We start from the raw sequence: 24039 nt of genomic DNA, 5'->3' as shown, positions 1-24039 counted from the left end.
TGGGGGTTTCTAAGCTGGGCATAGGAGCTCCACTGGATGGAGCCAAGTGTCTTGAACTGAGTTTTTGTGATGCAGCAGGAAAAGGCGCTGCAAAAAGGAGCAACTACCAAGGCAAAGAGATGTGCATTCATTAGGGCATCGTGTCGGCAGATTTGTGGCCCTGCCAAGCACGTGTTTATTGACAGGATCGTGAACGCATGTCCGTTTTCAGTGAACAGTGATTTATGCTTTACCCTTTTTTGGTGAAAACGCACACGAGTCAGATGTGTGCTTTCAGTCTGGGTGTTCAGAAAAGCAAGAATTCATAAACACATGCCATTCCCTGGCTCCCAATTGTCCTGTCTGTACACGTGGCATGAAGATAAAAAAGAAACAGCTATTGGCAGCGGTGGGATTCGAACCCACGCCTCCAAAGAGACTGGAGCCTAAATCCAGCGCCTTAGACCGCTCGGCCACGCTACCCTGCTGGTACTGAAACGAGAGCCTCTGAGACCTGTATTTTTTTAGGGATTGGCTGGTTTGGCCATTAATTCAAAATCAAAGCAAAGCATGAACTTGGATTGAATTCTAGCACTGGCTGTGCAAAGCCCGAACTGAACAATAAAGCACACTTGTCAGCCTGAAATTGAAATGTCACCTTTCGGGAGTGCTCTGTTCAACAGCAGTCTGGTAGCCTAGTGGTCAATGTCAGCACCTCTCCATCCAGCAGTCTTGAGTTCAATTCCCGGTGAGGGAGGTCAGATCTTTTCTAGGTTTTTTTTGGTTCTAAAAATGTTTGGGAAGCGAAGGTTCAGGAACATTGCCGGTAGGGAGAGTAAGCTCTTTAAAGGCATGCAATGAGATGTGTTTTTCTTTATTTCTGCATATTTCTGTAGCTAGCTGCATTCTTTCAGTCAACATCCCGCCCCATTTAGTGCTCACGTTTTTAAAGAAGTCCACCATTAGCCCGCAGTGTAAGCCTACCCGGGGCCTCCGCCGATGGTCCATGGTGTGTGGGATCCTTACTGGACCAACCCCAGCCGTAACGCAAATCTTAGCTTTGTCTCATTCGACCCCTAACTCGACCCAAGGAGCTACTGCAAACTCTTAGCCTAACACTAGCCCTAAATGAAAGACGCCTATTGTCCTCACATGTGGGATTTTGTTCTCGCTGCTAGTGCATACGAAACTTGGTTCCGACGTGTCCAGGAGTGGGAGAATTACCAGGGACCTTGCAATCTCGTGCCTGGGGGTTTCTAAGCTGGGCATAGGAGCTCCACTGGATGGAGCCAAGTGTCTTGAACTGAGTTTTTGTGATGCAGCAGGAAAAGGCGCTGCAAAAAGGAGCAACTACCAAGGCAAAGAGATGTGCATTCATTAGGGCATCGTGTCGGCAGATTTGTGGCCCTGCCAAGCACGTGTTTATTGACAGGATCGTGAACGCATGTCCGTTTTCAGTGAACAGTGATTTATGCTTTACCCTTTTTTGGTGAAAACGCACACGAGTCAGATGTGTGCTTTCAGTCTGGGTGTTCAGAAAAGCAAGAATTCATAAACACATGCCATTCCCTGGCTCCCAATTGTCCTGTCTGTACACGTGGCATGAAGATAAAAAAGAAACAGCTATTGGCAGCAGTGGGATTCGAACCCACGCCTCCAAAGAGACTGGAGCCTAAATCCAGCGCCTTAGACCGCTCGGCCACGCTACCCTGCTGGTACTGAAACGAGAGCCTCTGAGACCTGTATTTTTTTAGGGATTGGCTGGTTTGGCCATTAATTCAAAATCAAAGCAAAGCATGAACTTGGATTGAATTCTAGCACTGGCTCTGCAAAGCCCGAACTGAACAATAAAGCACACTTGTCAGCCTGAAATTGAAATGTCACCTTTCGGGAGTGCTCTGTTCAACAGCAGTCTGGTAGCCTAGTGGTCAATGTCAGCACCCCTCCATCCAGCAGTCTTGAGTTCAATTCCCGGTGAGGGAGGTCAGATCTTTTCTAGGTTTTTTTTGGTTCTAAAAATGTTTGGGAAGCGAAGGTTCAGGAACATTGCCGGTAGGGAGAGTAAGCTCTTTAAAGGCATGCAATGAGATGTGTTTTTCTTTATTTCTGCATATTTCTGTAGCTAGCTGCATTCTTTCAGTCAACATCCCGCCCCATTTAGTGCTCACGTTTTTAAAGAAGTCCACCATTAGCCCGCAGTGTAAGCCTACCCGGGGCCTCCGCCGATGGTCCATGGTGTGTGGGATCCTTACTGGACCAACCCCAGCCGTAACGCAAATCTTAGCTTTGTCTCATTCGACCCCTAACTCGACCCAAGGAGCTACTGCAAACTCTTAGCCTAACACTAGCCCTAAATGAAAGACGCCTATTGTCCTCACATGTGGGATTTTGTTCTCGCTGCTAGTGCATACGAAACTTGGTTCCGACGTGTCCAGGAGTGGGAGAATTACCAGGGACCTTGCAATCTCGTGCCTGGGGGTTTCTAAGCTGGGCATAGGAGCTCCACTGGATGGAGCCAAGTGTCTTGAACTGAGTTTTTGTGATGCAGCAGGAAAAGGCTCTGCAAAAAGGAGCAACTACCAAGGCAAAGAGATGTGCATTCATTAGGGCATCGTGTCGGCAGATTTGTGGCCCTGCCCTGAACGTGTTTATTGACAGGATCGTGAACGCATGTCCGTTTTCAGTGAACAGTGATTTATGCTTTACCCTTTTTTGGTGAAAACGCACACGAGTCAGATGTGTGCTTTCAGTCTGGGTGTTCAGAAAAGCAAGAATTCATAAACACATGCCATTCCCTGGCTCCCAATTGTCCTGTCTGTACACGTGGCATGAAGATAAAAAAGAAACAGCTATTGGCAGCGGTGGGATTCGAACCCACGCCTCCAAAGAGACTGGAGCCTAAATCCAGCGCCTTAGACCGCTCGGCCACGCTACCCTGCTGGTACTGAAACGAGAGCCTCTGAGACCTGTATTTTTTTAGGGATTGGCTGGTTTGGCCATTAATTCAAAATCAAAGCAAAGCATGAACTTGGATTGAATTCTAGCACTGGCTGTGCAAAGCCCGAACTGAACAATAAAGCACACTTGTCAGCCTGAAATTGAAATGTCACCTTTCGGGAGTGCTCTGTTCGACAGCAGTCTGGTAGCCTAGTGGTCAATGTCAGCACCCCTCCATCCAGCAGTCCTGAGTTCAATTCCCGGTGAGGGAGGTCAGATCTTTTCTAGGTTTTTTTTGGTTCTAAAAATGTTTGGGAAGCGAAGGTTCAGGAACATTGCCGGTAGGGAGAGTAAGCTCTTTAAAGGCATGCAATGAGATGTGTTTTTCTTTATTTCTGCATATTTCTGTAGCTAGCTGCATTCTTTCAGTCAACATCCCGCCCCATTTAGTGCTCACGTTTTTAAAGAAGTCCACCATTAGCCCGCAGTGTAAGCCTACCCGGGGCCTCCGCCGATGGTCCATGGTGTGTGGGATCCTTACTGGACCAACCCCAGCCGTAACGCAAATCTTAGCTTTGTCTCATTCGACCCCTAACTCGACCCAAGGAGCTACTGCAAACTCTTAGCCTAACACTAGCCCTAAATGAAAGACGCCTATTGTCCTCACATGTGGGATTTTGTTCTCGCTGCTAGTGCATACGAAACTTGGTTCCGACGTGTCCAGGAGTGGGAGAATTACCAGGGACCTTGCAATCTCGTGCCTGGGGGTTTCTAAGCTGGGCATAGGAGCTCCACTGGATGGAGCCAAGTGTCTTGAACTGAGTTTTTGTGATGCAGCAGGAAAAGGCGCTGCAAAAAGGAGCAACTACCAAGGCAAAGAGATGTGCATTCATTAGGGCATCGTGTCGGCAGATTTGTGGCCCTGCCAAGCACGTGTTTATTGACAGGATCGTGAACGCATGTCCGTTTTCAGTGAACAGTGATTTATGCTTTACCCTTTTTTGGTGAAAACGCACACGAGTCAGATGTGTGCTTTCAGTCTGGGTGTTCAGAAAAGCAAGAATTCATAAACACATGCCATTCCCTGGCTCCCAATTGTCCTGTCTGTACACGTGGCATGAAGATAAAAAAGAAACAGCTATTGGCAGCGGTGGGATTCGAACCCACGCCTCCAAAGAGACTGGAGCCTAAATCCAGCGCCTTAGACCGCTCGGCCACGCTACCCTGCTGGTACTGAAACGAGAGCCTCTGAGACCTGTATTTTTTTAGGGATTGGCTGGTTTGGCCATTAATTCAAAATCAAAGCAAAGCATGAACTTGGATTGAATTCTAGCACTGGCTCTGCAAAGCCCGAACTGAACAATAAAGCACACTTGTCAGCCTGAAATTGAAATGTCACCTTTCGGGAGTGCTCTGTTCAACAGCAGTCTGGTAGCCTAGTGGTCAATGTCAGCACCCCTCCATCCAGCAGTCTTGAGTTCAATTCCCGGTGAGGGAGGTCAGATCTTTTCTAGGTTTTTTTTGGTTCTAAAAATGTTTGGGAAGCGAAGGTTCAGGAACATTGCCGGTAGGGAGAGTAAGCTCTTTAAAGGCATGCAATGAGATGTGTTTTTCTTTATTTCTGCATATTTCTGTAGCTAGCTGCATTCTTTCAGTCAACATCCCGCCCCATTTAGTGCTCACGTTTTTAAAGAAGTCCACCATTAGCCCGCAGTGTAAGCCTACCCGGGGCCTCCGCCGATGGTCCATGGTGTGTGGGATCCTTACTGGACCAACCCCAGCCGTAACGCAAATCTTAGCTTTGTCTCATTCGACCCCTAACTCGACCCAAGGAGCTACTGCAAACTCTTAGCCTAACACTAGCCCTAAATGAAAGACGCCTATTGTCCTCACATGTGGGATTTTGTTCTCGCTGCTAGTGCATACGAAACTTGGTTCCGACGTGTCCAGGAGTGGGAGAATTACCAGGGACCTTGCAATCTCGTGCCTGGGGGTTTCTAAGCTGGGCATAGGAGCTCCACTGGATGGAGCCAAGTGTCTTGAACTGAGTTTTTGTGATGCAGCAGGAAAAGGCTCTGCAAAAAGGAGCAACTACCAAGGCAAAGAGATGTGCATTCATTAGGGCATCGTGTCGGCAGATTTGTGGCCCTGCCCTGAACGTGTTTATTGACAGGATCGTGAACGCATGTCCGTTTTCAGTGAACAGTGATTTATGCTTTACCCTTTTTTGGTGAAAACGCACACGAGTCAGATGTGTGCTTTCAGTCTGGGTGTTCAGAAAAGCAAGAATTCATAAACACATGCCATTCCCTGGCTCCCAATTGTCCTGTCTGTACACGTGGCATGAAGATAAAAAAGAAACAGCTATTGGCAGCGGTGGGATTCGAACCCACGCCTCCAAAGAGACTGGAGCCTAAATCCAGCGCCTTAGACCGCTCGGCCACGCTACCCTGCTGGTACTGAAACGAGAGCCTCTGAGACCTGTATTTTTTTAGGGATTGGCTGGTTTGGCCATTAATTCAAAATCAAAGCAAAGCATGAACTTGGATTGAATTCTAGCACTGGCTGTGCAAAGCCCGAACTGAACAATAAAGCACACTTGTCAGCCTGAAATTGAAATGTCACCTTTCGGGAGTGCTCTGTTCGACAGCAGTCTGGTAGCCTAGTGGTCAATGTCAGCACCCCTCCATCCAGCAGTCCTGAGTTCAATTCCCGGTGAGGGAGGTCAGATCTTTTCTAGGTTTTTTTTGGTTCTAAAAATGTTTGGGAAGCGAAGGTTCAGGAACATTGCCGGTAGGGAGAGTAAGCTCTTTAAAGGCATGCAATGAGATGTGTTTTTCTTTATTTCTGCATATTTCTGTAGCTAGCTGCATTCTTTCAGTCAACATCCCGCCCCATTTAGTGCTCACGTTTTTAAAGAAGTCCACCATTAGCCCGCAGTGTAAGCCTACCCGGGGCCTCCGCCGATGGTCCATGGTGTGTGGGATCCTTACTGGACCAACCCCAGCCGTAACGCAAATCTTAGCTTTGTCTCATTCGACCCCTAACTCGACCCAAGGAGCTACTGCAAACTCTTAGCCTAACACTAGCCCTAAATGAAAGACGCCTATTGTCCTCACATGTGGGATTTTGTTCTCGCTGCTAGTGCATACGAAACTTGGTTCCGACGTGTCCAGGAGTGGGAGAATTACCAGGGACCTTGCAATCTCGTGCCTGGGGGTTTCTAAGCTGGGCATAGGAGCTCCACTGGATGGAGCCAAGTGTCTTGAACTGAGTTTTTGTGATGCAGCAGGAAAAGGCGCTGCAAAAAGGAGCAACTACCAAGGCAAAGAGATGTGCATTCATTAGGGCATCGTGTCGGCAGATTTGTGGCCCTGCCAAGCACGTGTTTATTGACAGGATCGTGAACGCATGTCCGTTTTCAGTGAACAGTGATTTATGCTTTACCCTTTTTTGGTGAAAACGCACACGAGTCAGATGTGTGCTTTCAGTCTGGGTGTTCAGAAAAGCAAGAATTCATAAACACATGCCATTCCCTGGCTCCCAATTGTCCTGTCTGTACACGTGGCATGAAGATAAAAAAGAAACAGCTATTGGCAGCGGTGGGATTCGAACCCACGCCTCCAAAGAGACTGGAGCCTAAATCCAGCGCCTTAGACCGCTCGGCCACGCTACCCTGCTGGTACTGAAACGAGAGCCTCTGAGACCTGTATTTTTTTAGGGATTGGCTGGTTTGGCCATTAATTCAAAATCAAAGCAAAGCATGAACTTGGATTGAATTCTAGCACTGGCTGTGCAAAGCCCGAACTGAACAATAAAGCACACTTGTCAGCCTGAAATTGAAATGTCACCTTTCGGGAGTGCTCTGTTCAACAGCAGTCTGGTAGCCTAGTGGTCAATGTCAGCACCCCTCCATCCAGCAGTCTTGAGTTCAATTCCCGGTGAGGGAGGTCAGATCTTTTCTAGGTTTTTTTTGGTTCTAAAAATGTTTGGGAAGCGAAGGTTCAGGAACATTGCCGGTAGGGAGAGTAAGCTCTTTAAAGGCATGCAATGAGATGTGTTTTTCTTTATTTCTGCATATTTCTGTAGCTAGCTGCATTCTTTCAGTCAACATCCCGCCCCATTTAGTGCTCACGTTTTTAAAGAAGTCCACCATTAGCCCGCAGTGTAAGCCTACCCGGGGCCTCCGCCGATGGTCCATGGTGTGTGGGATCCTTACTGGACCAACCCCAGCCGTAACGCAAATCTTAGCTTTGTCTCATTCGACCCCTAACTCGACCCAAGGAGCTACTGCAAACTCTTAGCCTAACACTAGCCCTAAATGAAAGACGCCTATTGTCCTCACATGTGGGATTTTGTTCTCGCTGCTAGTGCATACGAAACTTGGTTCCGACGTGTCCAGGAGTGGGAGAATTACCAGGGACCTTGCAATCTCGTGCCTGGGGGTTTCTAAGCTGGGCATAGGAGCTCCACTGGATGGAGCCAAGTGTCTTGAACTGAGTTTTTGTGATGCAGCAGGAAAAGGCGCTGCAAAAAGGAGCAACTACCAAGGCAAAGAGATGTGCATTCATTAGGGCATCGTGTCGGCAGATTTGTGGCCCTGCCAAGCACGTGTTTATTGACAGGATCGTGAACGCATGTCCGTTTTCAGTGAACAGTGATTTATGCTTTACCCTTTTTTGGTGAAAACGCACACGAGTCAGATGTGTGCTTTCAGTCTGGGTGTTCAGAAAAGCAAGAATTCATAAACACATGCCATTCCCTGGCTCCCAATTGTCCTGTCTGTACACGTGGCATGAAGATAAAAAAGAAACAGCTATTGGCAGCGGTGGGATTCGAACCCACGCCTCCAAAGAGACTGGAGCCTAAATCCAGCGCCTTAGACCGCTCGGCCACGCTACCCTGCTGGTACTGAAACGAGAGCCTCTGAGACCTGTATTTTTTTAGGGATTGGCTGGTTTGGCCATTAATTCAAAATCAAAGCAAAGCATGAACTTGGATTGAATTCTAGCACTGGCTCTGCAAAGCCCGAACTGAACAATAAAGCACACTTGTCAGCCTGAAATTGAAATGTCACCTTTCGGGAGTGCTCTGTTCAACAGCAGTCTGGTAGCCTAGTGGTCAATGTCAGCACCCCTCCATCCAGCAGTCTTGAGTTCAATTCCCGGTGAGGGAGGTCAGATCTTTTCTAGGTTTTTTTTGGTTCTAAAAATGTTTGGGAAGCGAAGGTTCAGGAACATTGCCGGTAGGGAGAGTAAGCTCTTTAAAGGCATGCAATGAGATGTGTTTTTCTTTATTTCTGCATATTTCTGTAGCTAGCTGCATTCTTTCAGTCAACATCCCGCCCCATTTAGTGCTCACGTTTTTAAAGAAGTCCACCATTAGCCCGCAGTGTAAGCCTACCCGGGGCCTCCGCCGATGGTCCATGGTGTGTGGGATCCTTACTGGACCAACCCCAGCCGTAACGCAAATCTTAGCTTTGTCTCATTCGACCCCTAACTCGACCCAAGGAGCTACTGCAAACTCTTAGCCTAACACTAGCCCTAAATGAAAGACGCCTATTGTCCTCACATGTGGGATTTTGTTCTCGCTGCTAGTGCATACGAAACTTGGTTCCGACGTGTCCAGGAGTGGGAGAATTACCAGGGACCTTGCAATCTCGTGCCTGGGGGTTTCTAAGCTGGGCATAGGAGCTCCACTGGATGGAGCCAAGTGTCTTGAACTGAGTTTTTGTGATGCAGCAGGAAAAGGCGCTGCAAAAAGGAGCAACTACCAAGGCAAAGAGATGTGCATTCATTAGGGCATCGTGTCGGCAGATTTGTGGCCCTGCCAAGCACGTGTTTATTGACAGGATCGTGAACGCATGTCCGTTTTCAGTGAACAGTGATTTATGCTTTACCCTTTTTTGGTGAAAACGCACACGAGTCAGATGTGTGCTTTCAGTCTGGGTGTTCAGAAAAGCAAGAATTCATAAACACATGCCATTCCCTGGCTCCCAATTGTCCTGTCTGTACACGTGGCATGAAGATAAAAAAGAAACAGCTATTGGCAGCGGTGGGATTCGAACCCACGCCTCCAAAGAGACTGGAGCCTAAATCCAGCGCCTTAGACCGCTCGGCCACGCTACCCTGCTGGTACTGAAACGAGAGCCTCTGAGACCTGTATTTTTTTAGGGATTGGCTGGTTTGGCCATTAATTCAAAATCAAAGCAAAGCATGAACTTGGATTGAATTCTAGCACTGGCTGTGCAAAGCCCGAACTGAACAATAAAGCACACTTGTCAGCCTGAAATTGAAATGTCACCTTTCGGGAGTGCTCTGTTCAACAGCAGTCTGGTAGCCTAGTGGTCAATGTCAGCACCCCTCCATCCAGCAGTCTTGAGTTCAATTCCCGGTGAGGGAGGTCAGATCTTTTCTAGGTTTTTTTTGGTTCTAAAAATGTTTGGGAAGCGAAGGTTCAGGAACATTGCCGGTAGGGAGAGTAAGCTCTTTAAAGGCATGCAATGAGATGTGTTTTTCTTTATTTCTGCATATTTCTGTAGCTAGCTGCATTCTTTCAGTCAACATCCCGCCCCATTTAGTGCTCACGTTTTTAAAGAAGTCCACCATTAGCCCGCAGTGTAAGCCTACCCGGGGCCTCCGCCGATGGTCCATGGTGTGTGGGATCCTTACTGGACCAACCCCAGCCGTAACGCAAATCTTAGCTTTGTCTCATTCGACCCCTAACTCGACCCAAGGAGCTACTGCAAACTCTTAGCCTAACACTAGCCCTAAATGAAAGACGCCTATTGTCCTCACATGTGGGATTTTGTTCTCGCTGCTAGTGCATACGAAACTTGGTTCCGACGTGTCCAGGAGTGGGAGAATTACCAGGGACCTTGCAATCTCGTGCCTGGGGGTTTCTAAGCTGGGCATAGGAGCTCCACTGGATGGAGCCAAGTGTCTTGAACTGAGTTTTTGTGATGCAGCAGGAAAAGGCGCTGCAAAAAGGAGCAACTACCAAGGCAAAGAGATGTGCATTCATTAGGGCATCGTGTCGGCAGATTTGTGGCCCTGCCAAGCACGTGTTTATTGACAGGATCGTGAACGCATGTCCGTTTTCAGTGAACAGTGATTTATGCTTTACCCTTTTTTGGTGAAAACGCACACGAGTCAGATGTGTGCTTTCAGTCTGGGTGTTCAGAAAAGCAAGAATTCATAAACACATGCCATTCCCTGGCTCCCAATTGTCCTGTCTGTACACGTGGCATGAAGATAAAAAAGAAACAGCTATTGGCAGCGGTGGGATTCGAACCCACGCCTCCAAAGAGACTGGAGCCTAAATCCAGCGCCTTAGACCGCTCGGCCACGCTACCCTGCTGGTACTGAAACGAGAGCCTCTGAGACCTGTATTTTTTTAGGGATTGGCTGGTTTGGCCATTAATTCAAAATCAAAGCAAAGCATGAACTTGGATTGAATTCTAGCACTGGCTGTGCAAAGCCCGAACTGAACAATAAAGCACACTTGTCAGCCTGAAATTGAAATGTCACCTTTCGGGAGTGCTCTGTTCAACAGCAGTCTGGTAGCCTAGTGGTCAATGTCAGCACCCCTCCATCCAGCAGTCTTGAGTTCAATTCCCGGTGAGGGAGGTCAGATCTTTTCTAGGTTTTTTTTGGTTCTAAAAATGTTTGGGAAGCGAAGGTTCAGGAACATTGCCGGTAGGGAGAGTAAGCTCTTTAAAGGCATGCAATGAGATGTGTTTTTCTTTATTTCTGCATATTTCTGTAGCTAGCTGCATTCTTTCAGTCAACATCCCGCCCCATTTAGTGCTCACGTTTTTAAAGAAGTCCACCATTAGCCCGCAGTGTAAGCCTACCCGGGGCCTCCGCCGATGGTCCATGGTGTGTGGGATCCTTACTGGACCAACCCCAGCCGTAACGCAAATCTTAGCTTTGTCTCATTCGACCCCTAACTCGACCCAAGGAGCTACTGCAAACTCTTAGCCTAACACTAGCCCTAAATGAAAGACGCCTATTGTCCTCACATGTGGGATTTTGTTCTCGCTGCTAGTGCATACGAAACTTGGTTCCGACGTGTCCAGGAGTGGGAGAATTACCAGGGACCTTGCAATCTCGTGCCTGGGGGTTTCTAAGCTGGGCATAGGAGCTCCACTGGATGGAGCCAAGTGTCTTGAACTGAGTTTTTGTGATGCAGCAGGAAAAGGCGCTGCAAAAAGGAGCAACTACCAAGGCAAAGAGATGTGCATTCATTAGGGCATCGTGTCGGCAGATTTGTGGCCCTGCCAAGCACGTGTTTATTGACAGGATCGTGAACGCATGTCCGTTTTCAGTGAACAGTGATTTATGCTTTACCCTTTTTTGGTGAAAACGCACACGAGTCAGATGTGTGCTTTCAGTCTGGGTGTTCAGAAAAGCAAGAATTCATAAACACATGCCATTCCCTGGCTCCCAATTGTCCTGTCTGTACACGTGGCATGAAGATAAAAAAGAAACAGCTATTGGCAGCGGTGGGATTCGAACCCACGCCTCCAAAGAGACTGGAGCCTAAATCCAGCGCCTTAGACCGCTCGGCCACGCTACCCTGCTGGTACTGAAACGAGAGCCTCTGAGACCTGTATTTTTTTAGGGATTGGCTGGTTTGGCCATTAATTCAAAATCAAAGCAAAGCATGAACTTGGATTGAATTCTAGCACTGGCTGTGCAAAGCCCGAACTGAACAATAAAGCACACTTGTCAGCCTGAAATTGAAATGTCACCTTTCGGGAGTGCTCTGTTCAACAGCAGTCTGGTAGCCTAGTGGTCAATGTCAGCACCCCTCCATCCAGCAGTCTTGAGTTCAATTCCCGGTGAGGGAGGTCAGATCTTTTCTAGGTTTTTTTTGGTTCTAAAAATGTTTGGGAAGCGAAGGTTCAGGAACATTGCCGGTAGGGAGAGTAAGCTCTTTAAAGGCATGCAATGAGATGTGTTTTTCTTTATTTCTGCATATTTCTGTAGCTAGCTGCATTCTTTCAGTCAACATCCCGCCCCATTTAGTGCTCACGTTTTTAAAGAAGTCCACCATTAGCCCGCAGTGTAAGCCTACCCGGGGCCTCCGCCGATGGTCCATGGTGTGTGGGATCCTTACTGGACCAACCCCAGCCGTAACGCAAATCTTAGCTTTGTCTCATTCGACCCCTAACTCGACCCAAGGAGCTACTGCAAACTCTTAGCCTAACACTAGCCCTAAATGAAAGACGCCTATTGTCCTCACATGTGGGATTTTGTTCTCGCTGCTAGTGCATACGAAACTTGGTTCCGACGTGTCCAGGAGTGGGAGAATTACCAGGGACCTTGCAATCTCGTGCCTGGGGGTTTCTAAGCTGGGCATAGGAGCTCCACTGGATGGAGCCAAGTGTCTTGAACTGAGTTTTTGTGATGCAGCAGGAAAAGGCGCTGCAAAAAGGAGCAACTACCAAGGCAAAGAGATGTGCATTCATTAGGGCATCGTGTCGGCAGATTTGTGGCCCTGCCAAGCACGTGTTTATTGACAGGATCGTGAACGCATGTCCGTTTTCAGTGAACAGTGATTTATGCTTTACCCTTTTTTGGTGAAAACGCACACGAGTCAGATGTGTGCTTTCAGTCTGGGTGTTCAGAAAAGCAAGAATTCATAAACACATGCCATTCCCTGGCTCCCAATTGTCCTGTCTGTACACGTGGCATGAAGATAAAAAAGAAACAGCTATTGGCAGCGGTGGGATTCGAACCCACGCCTCCAAAGAGACTGGAGCCTAAATCCAGCGCCTTAGACCGCTCGGCCACGCTACCCTGCTGGTACTGAAACGAGAGCCTCTGAGACCTGTATTTTTTTAGGGATTGGCTGGTTTGGCCATTAATTCAAAATCAAAGCAAAGCATGAACTTGGATTGAATTCTAGCACTGGCTCTGCAAAGCCCGAACTGAACAATAAAGCACACTTGTCAGCCTGAAATTGAAATGTCACCTTTCGGGAGTGCTCTGTTCAACAGCAGTCTGGTAGCCTAGTGGTCAATGTCAGCACCCCTCCATCCAGCAGTCTTGAGTTCAATTCCCGGTGAGGGAGGTCAGATCTTTTCTAGGTTTTTTTTGGTTCTAAAAATGTTTGGGAAGCGAAGGTTCAGGAACATTGCCGGTAGGGAGAGTAAGCTCTTTAAAGGCATGCAATGAGATGTGTTTTTCTTTATTTCTGCATATTTCTGTAGCTAGCTGCATTCTTTCAGTCAACATCCCGCCCCATTTAGTGCTCACGTTTTTAAAGAAGTCCACCATTAGCCCGCAGTGTAAGCCTACCCGGGGCCTCCGCCGATGGTCCATGGTGTGTGGGATCCTTACTGGACCAACCCCAGCCGTAACGCAAATCTTAGCTTTGTCTCATTCGACCCCTAACTCGACCCAAGGAGCTACTGCAAACTCTTAGCCTAACACTAGCCCTAAATGAAAGACGCCTATTGTCCTCACATGTGGGATTTTGTTCTCGCTGCTAGTGCATACGAAACTTGGTTCCGACGTGTCCAGGAGTGGGAGAATTACCAGGGACCTTGCAATCTCGTGCCTGGGGGTTTCTAAGCTGGGCATAGGAGCTCCACTGGATGGAGCCAAGTGTCTTGAACTGAGTTTTTGTGATGCAGCAGGAAAAGGCGCTGCAAAAAGGAGCAACTACCAAGGCAAAGAGATGTGCATTCATTAGGGCATCGTGTCGGCAGATTTGTGGCCCTGCCAAGCACGTGTTTATTGACAGGATCGTGAACGCATGTCCGTTTTCAGTGAACAGTGATTTATGCTTTACCCTTTTTTGGTGAAAACGCACACGAGTCAGATGTGTGCTTTCAGTCTGGGTGTTCAGAAAAGCAAGAATTCATAAACACATGCCATTCCCTGGCTCCCAATTGTCCTGTCTGTACACGTGGCATGAAGATAAAAAAGAAACAGCTATTGGCAGCGGTGGGATTCGAACCCACGCCTCCAAAGAGACTGGAGCCTAAATCCAGCGCCTTAGACCGCTCGGCCACGCTACCCTGCTGGTACTGAAACGAGAGCCTCTGAGACCTGTATTTTTTTAGGGATTGGCTGGTTTGGCCATTAATTCAAAATCAAAGCAAAGCATGAACTTGGATTGAATTCTAGCACTGGCTGTGCAAAGCCCGAACTGAACAATAAAGCACACTTGTCAGCCTGAAATTGAAATGTCACCTTTCGGGAGTGCTCTGTTCAACAGCAGTCTGGTAGCCTAGTGGTCAATGTCAGCACCTCTCCATCCAGCAGTCTTGAGTTCAATTCCCGGTGAGGGAGGTCAGATCTTTTCTAGGTTTTTTTTGGTTCTAAAAATGTTTGGGAAGCGAAGGTTCAGGAACATTGCCGGTAGGGAGAGTAAGCTCTTTAAAGGCATGCAATGAGATGTGTTTTTCTTTATTTCTGCATATTTCTGTAGCTAGCTGCATTCTTTCAGTCAACATCCCGCCCCATTTAGTGCTCACGTTTTTAAAGAAGTCCACCATTAGCCCGCAGTGTAAGCCTACCCGGGGCCTCCGCCGATGGTCCATGGTGTGTGGGATCCTTACTGGACCAACCCCAGCCGTAACGCAAATCTTAGCTTTGTCTCATTCGACCCCTAACTCGACCCAAGGAGCTACTGCAAACTCTTAGCCTAACACTAGCCCTAAATGAAAGACGCCTATTGTCCTCACATGTGGGATTTTGTTCTCGCTGCTAGTGCATACGAAACTTGGTTCCGACGTGTCCAGGAGTGGGAGAATTACCAGGGACCTTGCAATCTCGTGCCTGGGGGTTTCTAAGCTGGGCATAGGAGCTCCACTGGATGGAGCCAAGTGTCTTGAACTGAGTTTTTGTGATGCAGCAGGAAAAGGCGCTGCAAAAAGGAGCAACTACCAAGGCAAAGAGATGTGCATTCATTAGGGCATCGTGTCGGCAGATTTGTGGCCCTGCCAAGCACGTGTTTATTGACAGGATCGTGAACGCATGTCCGTTTTCAGTGAACAGTGATTTATGCTTTACCCTTTTTTGGTGAAAACGCACACGAGTCAGATGTGTGCTTTCAGTCTGGGTGTTCAGAAAAGCAAGAATTCATAAACACATGCCATTCCCTGGCTCCCAATTGTCCTGTCTGTACACGTGGCATGAAGATAAAAAAGAAACAGCTATTGGCAGCGGTGGGATTCGAACCCACGCCTCCAAAGAGACTGGAGCCTAAATCCAGCGCCTTAGACCGCTCGGCCACGCTACCCTGCTGGTACTGAAACGAGAGCCTCTGAGACCTGTATTTTTTTAGGGATTGGCTGGTTTGGCCATTAATTCAAAATCAAAGCAAAGCATGAACTTGGATTGAATTCTAGCACTGGCTCTGCAAAGCCCGAACTGAACAATAAAGCACACTTGTCAGCCTGAAATTGAAATGTCACCTTTCGGGAGTGCTCTGTTCAACAGCAGTCTGGTAGCCTAGTGGTCAATGTCAGCACCCCTCCATCCAGCAGTCTTGAGTTCAATTCCCGGTGAGGGAGGTCAGATCTTTTCTAGGTTTTTTTTGGTTCTAAAAATGTTTGGGAAGCGAAGGTTCAGGAACATTGCCGGTAGGGAGAGTAAGCTCTTTAAAGGCATGCAATGAGATGTGTTTTTCTTTATTTCTGCATATTTCTGTAGCTAGCTGCATTCTTTCAGTCAACATCCCGCCCCATTTAGTGCTCACGTTTTTAAAGAAGTCCACCATTAGCCCGCAGTGTAAGCCTACCCGGGGCCTCCGCCGATGGTCCATGGTGTGTGGGATCCTTACTGGACCAACCCCAGCCGTAACGCAAATCTTAGCTTTGTCTCATTCGACCCCTAACTCGACCCAAGGAGCTACTGCAAACTCTTAGCCTAACACTAGCCCTAAATGAAAGACGCCTATTGTCCTCACATGTGGGATTTTGTTCTCGCTGCTAGTGCATACGAAACTTGGTTCCGACGTGTCCAGGAGTGGGAGAATTACCAGGGACCTTGCAATCTCGTGCCTGGGGGTTTCTAAGCTGGGCATAGGAGCTCCACTGGATGGAGCCAAGTGTCTTGAACTGAGTTTTTGTGATGCAGCAGGAAAAGGCTCTGCAAAAAGGAGCAACTACCAAGGCAAAGAGATGTGCATTCATTAGGGCATCGTGTCGGCAGATTTGTGGCCCTGCCCTGAACGTGTTTATTGACAGGATCGTGAACGCATGTCCGTTTTCAGTGAACAGTGATTTATGCTTTACCCTTTTTTGGTGAAAACGCACACGAGTCAGATGTGTGCTTTCAGTCTGGGTGTTCAGAAAAGCAAGAATTCATAAACACATGCCATTCCCTGGCTCCCAATTGTCCTGTCTGTACACGTGGCATGAAGATAAAAAAGAAACAGCTATTGGCAGCGGTGGGATTCGAACCCACGCCTCCAAAGAGACTGGAGCCTAAATCCAGCGCCTTAGACCGCTCGGCCACGCTACCCTGCTGGTACTGAAACGAGAGCCTCTGAGACCTGTATTTTTTTAGGGATTGGCTGGTTTGGCCATTAATTCAAAATCAAAGCAAAGCATGAACTTGGATTGAATTCTAGCACTGGCTGTGCAAAGCCCGAACTGAACAATAAAGCACACTTGTCAGCCTGAAATTGAAATGTCACCTTTCGGGAGTGCTCTGTTCGACAGCAGTCTGGTAGCCTAGTGGTCAATGTCAGCACCCCTCCATCCAGCAGTCCTGAGTTCAATTCCCGGTGAGGGAGGTCAGATCTTTTCTAGGTTTTTTTTGGTTCTAAAAATGTTTGGGAAGCGAAGGTTCAGGAACATTGCCGGTAGGGAGAGTAAGCTCTTTAAAGGCATGCAATGAGATGTGTTTTTCTTTATTTCTGCATATTTCTGTAGCTAGCTGCATTCTTTCCGTCAACATCCCGCCCCATTTAGTGCTCACGTTTTTAAAGAAGTCCACCATTAGCCCGCAGTGTAAGCCTACCCGGGGCCTCCGCCGATGGTCCATGGTGTGTGGGATCCTTACTGGACCAACCCCAGCCGTAACGCAAATCTTAGCTTTGTCTCATTCGACCCCTAACTCGACCCAAGGAGCTACTGCAAACTCTTAGCCTAACACTAGCCCTAAATGAAAGACGCCTATTGTCCTCACATGTGGGATTTTGTTCTCGCTGCTAGTGCATACGAAACTTGGTTCCGACGTGTCCAGGAGTGGGAGAATTACCAGGGACCTTGCAATCTCGTGCCTGGGGGTTTCTAAGCTGGGCATAGGAGCTCCACTGGATGGAGCCAAGTGTCTTGAACTGAGTTTTTGTGATGCAGCAGGAAAAGGCGCTGCAAAAAGGAGCAACTACCAAGGCAAAGAGATGTGCATTCATTAGGGCATCGTGTCGGCAGATTTGTGGCCCTGCCAAGCACGTGTTTATTGACAGGATCGTGAACGCATGTCCGTTTTCAGTGAACAGTGATTTATGCTTTACCCTTTTTTGGTGAAAACGCACACGAGTCAGATGTGTGCTTTCAGTCTGGGTGTTCAGAAAAGCAAGAATTCATAAACACATGCCATTCCCTGGCTCCCAATTGTCCTGTCTGTACACGTGGCATGAAGATAAAAAAGAAACAGCTATTGGCAGCGGTGGGATTCGAACCCACGCCTCCAAAGAGACTGGAGCCTAAATCCAGCGCCTTAGACCACTCGGCCACGCTACCCTGCTGGTACTGAAACGAGAGCCTCTGAGACCTGTATTTTTTTAGGGATTGGCTGGTTTGGCCATTAATTCAAAATCAAAGCAAAGCATGAACTTGGATTGAATTCTAGCACTGGCTGTGCAAAGCCCGAACTGAACAATAAAGCACACTTGTCAGCCTGAAATTGAAATGTCACCTTTCGGGAGTGCTCTGTTCAACAGCAGTCTGGTAGCCTAGTGGTCAATGTCAGCACCCCTCCATCCAGCAGTCTTGAGTTCAATTCCCGGTGAGGGAGGTCAGATCTTTTCTAGGTTTTTTTTGGTTCTAAAAATGTTTGGGAAGCGAAGGTTCAGGAACATTGCCGGTAGGGAGAGTAAGCTCTTTAAAGGCATGCAATGAGATGTGTTTTTCTTTATTTCTGCATATTTCTGTAGCTAGCTGCATTCTTTCAGTCAACATCCCGCCCCATTTAGTGCTCACGTTTTTAAAGAAGTCCACCATTAGCCCGCAGTGTAAGCCTACCCGGGGCCTCCGCCGATGGTCCATGGTGTGTGGGATCCTTACTGGACCAACCCCAGCCGTAACGCAAATCTTAGCTTTGTCTCATTCGACCCCTAACTCGACCCAAGGAGCTACTGCAAACTCTTAGCCTAACACTAGCCCTAAATGAAAGACGCCTATTGTCCTCACATGTGGGATTTTGTTCTCGCTGCTAGTGCATACGAAACTTGGTTCCGACGTGTCCAGGAGTGGGAGAATTACCAGGGACCTTGCAATCTCGTGCCTGGGGGTTTCTAAGCTGGGCATAGGAGCTCCACTGGATGGAGCCAAGTGTCTTGAACTGAGTTTTTGTGATGCAGCAGGAAAAGGCTCTGCAAAAAGGAGCAACTACCAAGGCAAAGAGATGTGCATTCATTAGGGCATCGTGTCGGCAGATTTGTGGCCCTGCCCTGAACGTGTTTATTGACAGGATCGTGAACGCATGTCCGTTTTCAGTGAACAGTGATTTATGCTTTACCCTTTTTTGGTGAAAACGCACACGAGTCAGATGTGTGCTTTCAGTCTGGGTGTTCAGAAAAGCAAGAATTCATAAACACATGCCATTCCCTGGCTCCCAATTGTCCTGTCTGTACACGTGGCATGAAGATAAAAAAGAAACAGCTATTGGCAGCGGTGGGATTCGAACCCACGCCTCCAAAGAGACTGGAGCCTAAATCCAGCGCCTTAGACCGCTCGGCCACGCTACCCTGCTGGTACTGAAACGAGAGCCTCTGAGACCTGTATTTTTTTAGGGATTGGCTGGTTTGGCCATTAATTCAAAATCAAAGCAAAGCATGAACTTGGATTGAATTCTAGCACTGGCTGTGCAAAGCCCGAACTGAACAATAAAGCACACTTGTCAGCCTGAAATTGAAATGTCACCTTTCGGGAGTGCTCTGTTCGACAGCAGTCTGGTAGCCTAGTGGTCAATGTCAGCACCCCTCCATCCAGCAGTCCTGAGTTCAATTCCCGGTGAGGGAGGTCAGATCTTTTCTAGGTTTTTTTTGGTTCTAAAAATGTTTGGGAAGCGAAGGTTCAGGAACATTGCCGGTAGGGAGAGTAAGCTCTTTAAAGGCATGCAATGAGATGTGTTTTTCTTTATTTCTGCATATTTCTGTAGCTAGCTGCATTCTTTCAGTCAACATCCCGCCCCATTTAGTGCTCACGTTTTTAAAGAAGTCCACCATTAGCCCGCAGTGTAAGCCTACCCGGGGCCTCCGCCGATGGTCCATGGTGTGTGGGATCCTTACTGGACCAACCCCAGCCGTAACGCAAATCTTAGCTTTGTCTCATTCGACCCCTAACTCGACCCAAGGAGCTACTGCAAACTCTTAGCCTAACACTAGCCCTAAATGAAAGACGCCTATTGTCCTCACATGTGGGATTTTGTTCTCGCTGCTAGTGCATACGAAACTTGGTTCCGACGTGTCCAGGAGTGGGAGAATTACCAGGGACCTTGCAATCTCGTGCCTGGGGGTTTCTAAGCTGGGCATAGGAGCTCCACTGGATGGAGCCAAGTGTCTTGAACTGAGTTTTTGTGATGCAGCAGGAAAAGGCTCTGCAAAAAGGAGCAACTACCAAGGCAAAGAGATGTGCATTCATTAGGGCATCGTGTCGGCAGATTTGTGGCCCTGCCCTGAACGTGTTTATTGACAGGATCGTGAACGCATGTCCGTTTTCAGTGAACAGTGATTTATGCTTTACCCTTTTTTGGTGAAAACGCACACGAGTCAGATGTGTGCTTTCAGTCTGGGTGTTCAGAAAAGCAAGAATTCATAAACACATGCCATTCCCTGGCTCCCAATTGTCCTGTCTGTACACGTGGCATGAAGATAAAAAAGAAACAGCTATTGGCAGCGGTGGGATTCGAACCCACGCCTCCAAAGAGACTGGAGCCTAAATCCAGCGCCTTAGACCGCTCGGCCACGCTACCCTGCTGGTACTGAAACGAGAGCCTCTGAGACCTGTATTTTTTTAGGGATTGGCTGGTTTGGCCATTAATTCAAAATCAAAGCAAAGCATGAACTTGGATTGAATTCTAGCACTGGCTGTGCAAAGCCCGAACTGAACAATAAAGCACACTTGTCAGCCTGAAATTGAAATGTCACCTTTCGGGAGTGCTCTGTTTGACAGCAGTCTGGTAGCCTAGTGGTCAATGTCAGCACCCCTCCATCCAGCAGTCCTGAGTTCAATTCCCGGTGAGGGAGGTCAGATCTTTTCTAGGTTTTTTTTGGTTCTAAAAATGTTTGGGAAGCGAAGGTTCAGGAACATTGCCGGTAGGGAGAGTAAGCTCTTTAAAGGCATGCAATGAGATGTGTTTTTCTTTATTTCTGCATATTTCTGTAGCTAGCTGCATTCTTTCAGTCAACATCCCGCCCCATTTAGTGCTCACGTTTTTAAAGAAGTCCACCATTAGCCCGCAGTGTAAGCCTACCCGGGGCCTCCGCCGATGGTCCATGGTGTGTGGGATCCTTACTGGACCAACCCCAGCCGTAACGCAAATCTTAGCTTTGTCTCATTCGACCCCTAACTCGACCCAAGGAGCTACTGCAAACTCTTAGCCTAACACTAGCCCTAAATGAAAGACGCCTATTGTCCTCACATGTGGGATTTTGTTCTCGCTGCTAGTGCATACGAAACTTGGTTCCGACGTGTCCAGGAGTGGGAGAATTACCAGGGACCTTGCAATCTCGTGCCTGGGGGTTTCTAAGCTGGGCATAGGAGCTCCACTGGATGGAGCCAAGTGTCTTGAACTGAGTTTTTGTGATGCAGCAGGAAAAGGCGCTGCAAAAAGGAGCAACTACCAAGGCAAAGAGATGTGCATTCATTAGGGCATCGTGTCGGCAGATTTGTGGCCCTGCCAAGCACGTGTTTATTGACAGGATCGTGAACGCATGTCCGTTTTCAGTGAACAGTGATTTATGCTTTACCCTTTTTTGGTGAAAACGCACACGAGTCAGATGTGTGCTTTCAGTCTGGGTGTTCAGAAAAGCAAGAATTCATAAACACATGCCATTCCCTGGCTCCCAATTGTCCTGTCTGTACACGTGGCATGAAGATAAAAAAGAAACAGCTATTGGCAGCGGTGGGATTCGAACCCACGCCTCCAAAGAGACTGGAGCCTAAATCCAGCGCCTTAGACCGCTCGGCCACGCTACCCTGCTGGTACTGAAACGAGAGCCTCTGAGACCTGTATTTTTTTAGGGATTGGCTGGTTTGGCCATTAATTCAAAATCAAAGCAAAGCATGAACTTGGATTGAATTCTAGCACTGGCTGTGCAAAGCCCGAACTGAACAATAAAGCACACTTGTCAGCCTGAAATTGAAATGTCACCTTTCGGGAGTGCTCTGTTCAACAGCAGTCTGGTAGCCTAGTGGTCAATGTCAGCACCCCTCCATCCAGCAGTCTTGAGTTCAATTCCCGGTGAGGGAGGTCAGATCTTTTCTAGGTTTTTTTTGGTTCTAAAAATGTTTGGGAAGCGAAGGTTCAGGAACATTGCCGGTAGGGAGAGTAAGCTCTTTAAAGGCATGCAATGAGATGTGTTTTTCTTTATTTCTGCATATTTCTGTAGCTAGCTGCATTCTTTCAGTCAACATCCCGCCCCATTTAGTGCTCACGTTTTTAAAGAAGTCCACCATTAGCCCGCAGTGTAAGCCTACCCGGGGCCTCCGCCGATGGTCCATGGTGTGTGGGATCCTTACTGGACCAACCCCAGCCGTAACGCAAATCTTAGCTTTGTCTCATTCGACCCCTAACTCGACCCAAGGAGCTACTGCAAACTCTTAGCCTAACACTAGCCCTAAATGAAAGACGCCTATTGTCCTCACATGTGGGATTTTGTTCTCGCTGCTAGTGCATACGAAACTTGGTTCCGACGTGTCCAGGAGTGGGAGAATTACCAGGGACCTTGCAATCTCGTGCCTGGGGGTTTCTAAGCTGGGCATAGGAGCTCCACTGGATGGAGCCAAGTGTCTTGAACTGAGTTTTTGTGATGCAGCAGGAAAAGGCTCTGCAAAAAGGAGCAACTACCAAGGCAAAGAGATGTGCATTCATTAGGGCATCGTGTCGGCAGATTTGTGGCCCTGCCCTGAACGTGTTTATTGACAGGATCGTGAACGCATGTCCGTTTTCAGTGAACAGTGATTTATGCTTTACCCTTTTTTGGTGAAAACGCACACGAGTCAGATGTGTGCTTTCAGTCTGGGTGTTCAGAAAAGCAAGAATTCATAAACACATGCCATTCCCTGGCTCCCAATTGTCCTGTCTGTACACGTGGCATGAAGATAAAAAAGAAACAGCTATTGGCAGCGGTGGGATTCGAACCCACGCCTCCAAAGAGACTGGAGCCTAAATCCAGCGCCTTAGACCGCTCGGCCACGCTACCCTGCTGGTACTGAAACGAGAGCCTCTGAGACCTGTATTTTTTTAGGGATTGGCTGGTTTGGCCATTAATTCAAAATCAAAGCAAAGCATGAACTTGGATTGAATTCTAGCACTGGCTGTGCAAAGCCCGAACTGAACAATAAAGCACACTTGTCAGCCTGAAATTGAAATGTCACCTTTCGGGAGTGCTCTGTTCGACAGCAGTCTGGTAGCCTAGTGGTCAATGTCAGCACCCCTCCATCCAGCAGTCCTGAGTTCAATTCCCGGTGAGGGAGGTCAGATCTTTTCTAGGTTTTTTTTGGTTCTAAAAATGTTTGGGAAGCGAAGGTTCAGGAACATTGCCGGTAGGGAGAGTAAGCTCTTTAAAGGCATGCAATGAGATGTGTTTTTCTTTATTTCTGCATATTTCTGTAGCTAGCTGCATTCTTTCAGTCAACATCCCGCCCCATTTAGTGCTCACGTTTTTAAAGAAGTCCACCATTAGCCCGCAGTGTAAGCCTACCCGGGGCCTCCGCCGATGGTCCATGGTGTGTGGGATCCTTACTGGACCAACCCCAGCCGTAACGCAAATCTTAGCTTTGTCTCATTCGACCCCTAACTCGACCCAAGGAGCTACTGCAAACTCTTAGCCTAACACTAGCCCTAAATGAAAGACGCCTATTGTCCTCACATGTGGGATTTTGTTCTCGCTGCTAGTGCATACGAAACTTGGTTCCGACGTGTCCAGGAGTGGGAGAATTACCAGGGACCTTGCAATCTCGTGCCTGGGGGTTTCTAAGCTGGGCATAGGAGCTCCACTGGATGGAGCCAAGTGTCTTGAACTGAGTTTTTGTGATGCAGCAGGAAAAGGCGCTGCAAAAAGGAGCAACTACCAAGGCAAAGAGATGTGCATTCATTAGGGCATCGTGTCGGCAGATTTGTGGCCCTGCCAAGCACGTGTTTATTGACAGGATCGTGAACGCATGTCCGTTTTCAGTGAACAGTGATTTATGCTTTACCCTTTTTTGGTGAAAACGCACACGAGTCAGATGTGTGCTTTCAGTCTGGGTGTTCAGAAAAGCAAGAATTCATAAACACATGCCATTCCCTGGCTCCCAATTGTCCTGTCTGTACACGTGGCATGAAGATAAAAAAGAAACAGCTATTGGCAGCGGTGGGATTCGAACCCACGCCTCCAAAGAGACTGGAGCCTAAATCCAGCGCCTTAGACCGCTCGGCCACGCTACCCTGCTGGTACTGAAACGAGAGCCTCTGAGACCTGTATTTTTTTAGGGATTGGCTGGTTTGGCCATTAATTCAAAATCAAAGCAAAGCATGAACTTGGATTGAATTCTAGCACTGGCTCTGCAAAGCCCGAACTGAACAATAAAGCACACTTGTCAGCCTGAAATTGAAATGTCACCTTTCGGGAGTGCTCTGTTCAACAGCAGTCTGGTAGCCTAGTGGTCAATGTCAGCACCCCTCCATCCAGCAGTCTTGAGTTCAATTCCCGGTGAGGGAGGTCAGATCT

At 48.0% G+C, this 24039-nt stretch overlaps 20 non-coding genes across 20 annotated transcripts; all 20 read right to left on the bottom strand.

Moving 5' to 3' along the window:
• Positions 1–380: 380 nt before the first annotated feature.
• TRNAL-UAG (transfer RNA leucine (anticodon UAG)) lies at positions 381–462 on the bottom strand. Its single transcript has one exon. It is a non-coding gene; the product is annotated as a tRNA-Leu (tRNA).
• A 1144-nt stretch (positions 463–1606) lies between these two features.
• On the bottom strand, positions 1607–1688 carry TRNAL-UAG (transfer RNA leucine (anticodon UAG)). Its single transcript has one exon. It is a non-coding gene; the product is annotated as a tRNA-Leu (tRNA).
• A 1144-nt stretch (positions 1689–2832) lies between these two features.
• Positions 2833–2914, bottom strand: TRNAL-UAG (transfer RNA leucine (anticodon UAG)). The gene has a single exon. It is a non-coding gene; the product is annotated as a tRNA-Leu (tRNA).
• A 1144-nt stretch (positions 2915–4058) lies between these two features.
• Positions 4059–4140, bottom strand: TRNAL-UAG (transfer RNA leucine (anticodon UAG)). The gene has a single exon. It is a non-coding gene; the product is annotated as a tRNA-Leu (tRNA).
• A 1144-nt stretch (positions 4141–5284) lies between these two features.
• On the bottom strand, positions 5285–5366 carry TRNAL-UAG (transfer RNA leucine (anticodon UAG)). The gene has a single exon. It is a non-coding gene; the product is annotated as a tRNA-Leu (tRNA).
• Positions 5367–6510: 1144 nt separating this feature from the next.
• TRNAL-UAG (transfer RNA leucine (anticodon UAG)) lies at positions 6511–6592 on the bottom strand. Its single transcript has one exon. It is a non-coding gene; the product is annotated as a tRNA-Leu (tRNA).
• Positions 6593–7736: 1144 nt separating this feature from the next.
• TRNAL-UAG (transfer RNA leucine (anticodon UAG)) lies at positions 7737–7818 on the bottom strand. Its single transcript has one exon. It is a non-coding gene; the product is annotated as a tRNA-Leu (tRNA).
• A 1144-nt stretch (positions 7819–8962) lies between these two features.
• Positions 8963–9044, bottom strand: TRNAL-UAG (transfer RNA leucine (anticodon UAG)). Its single transcript has one exon. It is a non-coding gene; the product is annotated as a tRNA-Leu (tRNA).
• Positions 9045–10188: 1144 nt separating this feature from the next.
• TRNAL-UAG (transfer RNA leucine (anticodon UAG)) lies at positions 10189–10270 on the bottom strand. Its single transcript has one exon. It is a non-coding gene; the product is annotated as a tRNA-Leu (tRNA).
• Positions 10271–11414: 1144 nt separating this feature from the next.
• TRNAL-UAG (transfer RNA leucine (anticodon UAG)) lies at positions 11415–11496 on the bottom strand. Its single transcript has one exon. It is a non-coding gene; the product is annotated as a tRNA-Leu (tRNA).
• Positions 11497–12640: 1144 nt separating this feature from the next.
• TRNAL-UAG (transfer RNA leucine (anticodon UAG)) lies at positions 12641–12722 on the bottom strand. The gene has a single exon. It is a non-coding gene; the product is annotated as a tRNA-Leu (tRNA).
• Positions 12723–13866: 1144 nt separating this feature from the next.
• On the bottom strand, positions 13867–13948 carry TRNAL-UAG (transfer RNA leucine (anticodon UAG)). The gene has a single exon. It is a non-coding gene; the product is annotated as a tRNA-Leu (tRNA).
• A 1144-nt stretch (positions 13949–15092) lies between these two features.
• TRNAL-UAG (transfer RNA leucine (anticodon UAG)) lies at positions 15093–15174 on the bottom strand. The gene has a single exon. It is a non-coding gene; the product is annotated as a tRNA-Leu (tRNA).
• Positions 15175–16318: 1144 nt separating this feature from the next.
• TRNAL-UAG (transfer RNA leucine (anticodon UAG)) lies at positions 16319–16400 on the bottom strand. Its single transcript has one exon. It is a non-coding gene; the product is annotated as a tRNA-Leu (tRNA).
• Positions 16401–17544: 1144 nt separating this feature from the next.
• TRNAL-UAG (transfer RNA leucine (anticodon UAG)) lies at positions 17545–17626 on the bottom strand. Its single transcript has one exon. It is a non-coding gene; the product is annotated as a tRNA-Leu (tRNA).
• A 1144-nt stretch (positions 17627–18770) lies between these two features.
• TRNAL-UAG (transfer RNA leucine (anticodon UAG)) lies at positions 18771–18852 on the bottom strand. The gene has a single exon. It is a non-coding gene; the product is annotated as a tRNA-Leu (tRNA).
• Positions 18853–19996: 1144 nt separating this feature from the next.
• TRNAL-UAG (transfer RNA leucine (anticodon UAG)) lies at positions 19997–20078 on the bottom strand. Its single transcript has one exon. It is a non-coding gene; the product is annotated as a tRNA-Leu (tRNA).
• A 1144-nt stretch (positions 20079–21222) lies between these two features.
• Positions 21223–21304, bottom strand: TRNAL-UAG (transfer RNA leucine (anticodon UAG)). Its single transcript has one exon. It is a non-coding gene; the product is annotated as a tRNA-Leu (tRNA).
• Positions 21305–22448: 1144 nt separating this feature from the next.
• Positions 22449–22530, bottom strand: TRNAL-UAG (transfer RNA leucine (anticodon UAG)). Its single transcript has one exon. It is a non-coding gene; the product is annotated as a tRNA-Leu (tRNA).
• A 1144-nt stretch (positions 22531–23674) lies between these two features.
• Positions 23675–23756, bottom strand: TRNAL-UAG (transfer RNA leucine (anticodon UAG)). Its single transcript has one exon. It is a non-coding gene; the product is annotated as a tRNA-Leu (tRNA).
• Between the last annotated feature and the right edge of the window lie 283 nt (positions 23757–24039).

The sequence above is a fragment of the Ambystoma mexicanum genome, chromosome 1p (genome assembly GCF_040938575.1).
Source record: "Ambystoma mexicanum isolate Mex_15411 chromosome 1p, UKY_AmexF1_1, whole genome shotgun sequence".
Classification (NCBI taxonomy): Eukaryota; Metazoa; Chordata; class Amphibia; order Caudata; family Ambystomatidae; genus Ambystoma; species Ambystoma mexicanum.
Note: the sequence above shows the minus strand (reverse complement) of the source record. Positions and strands in the feature narration are given on the sequence as shown.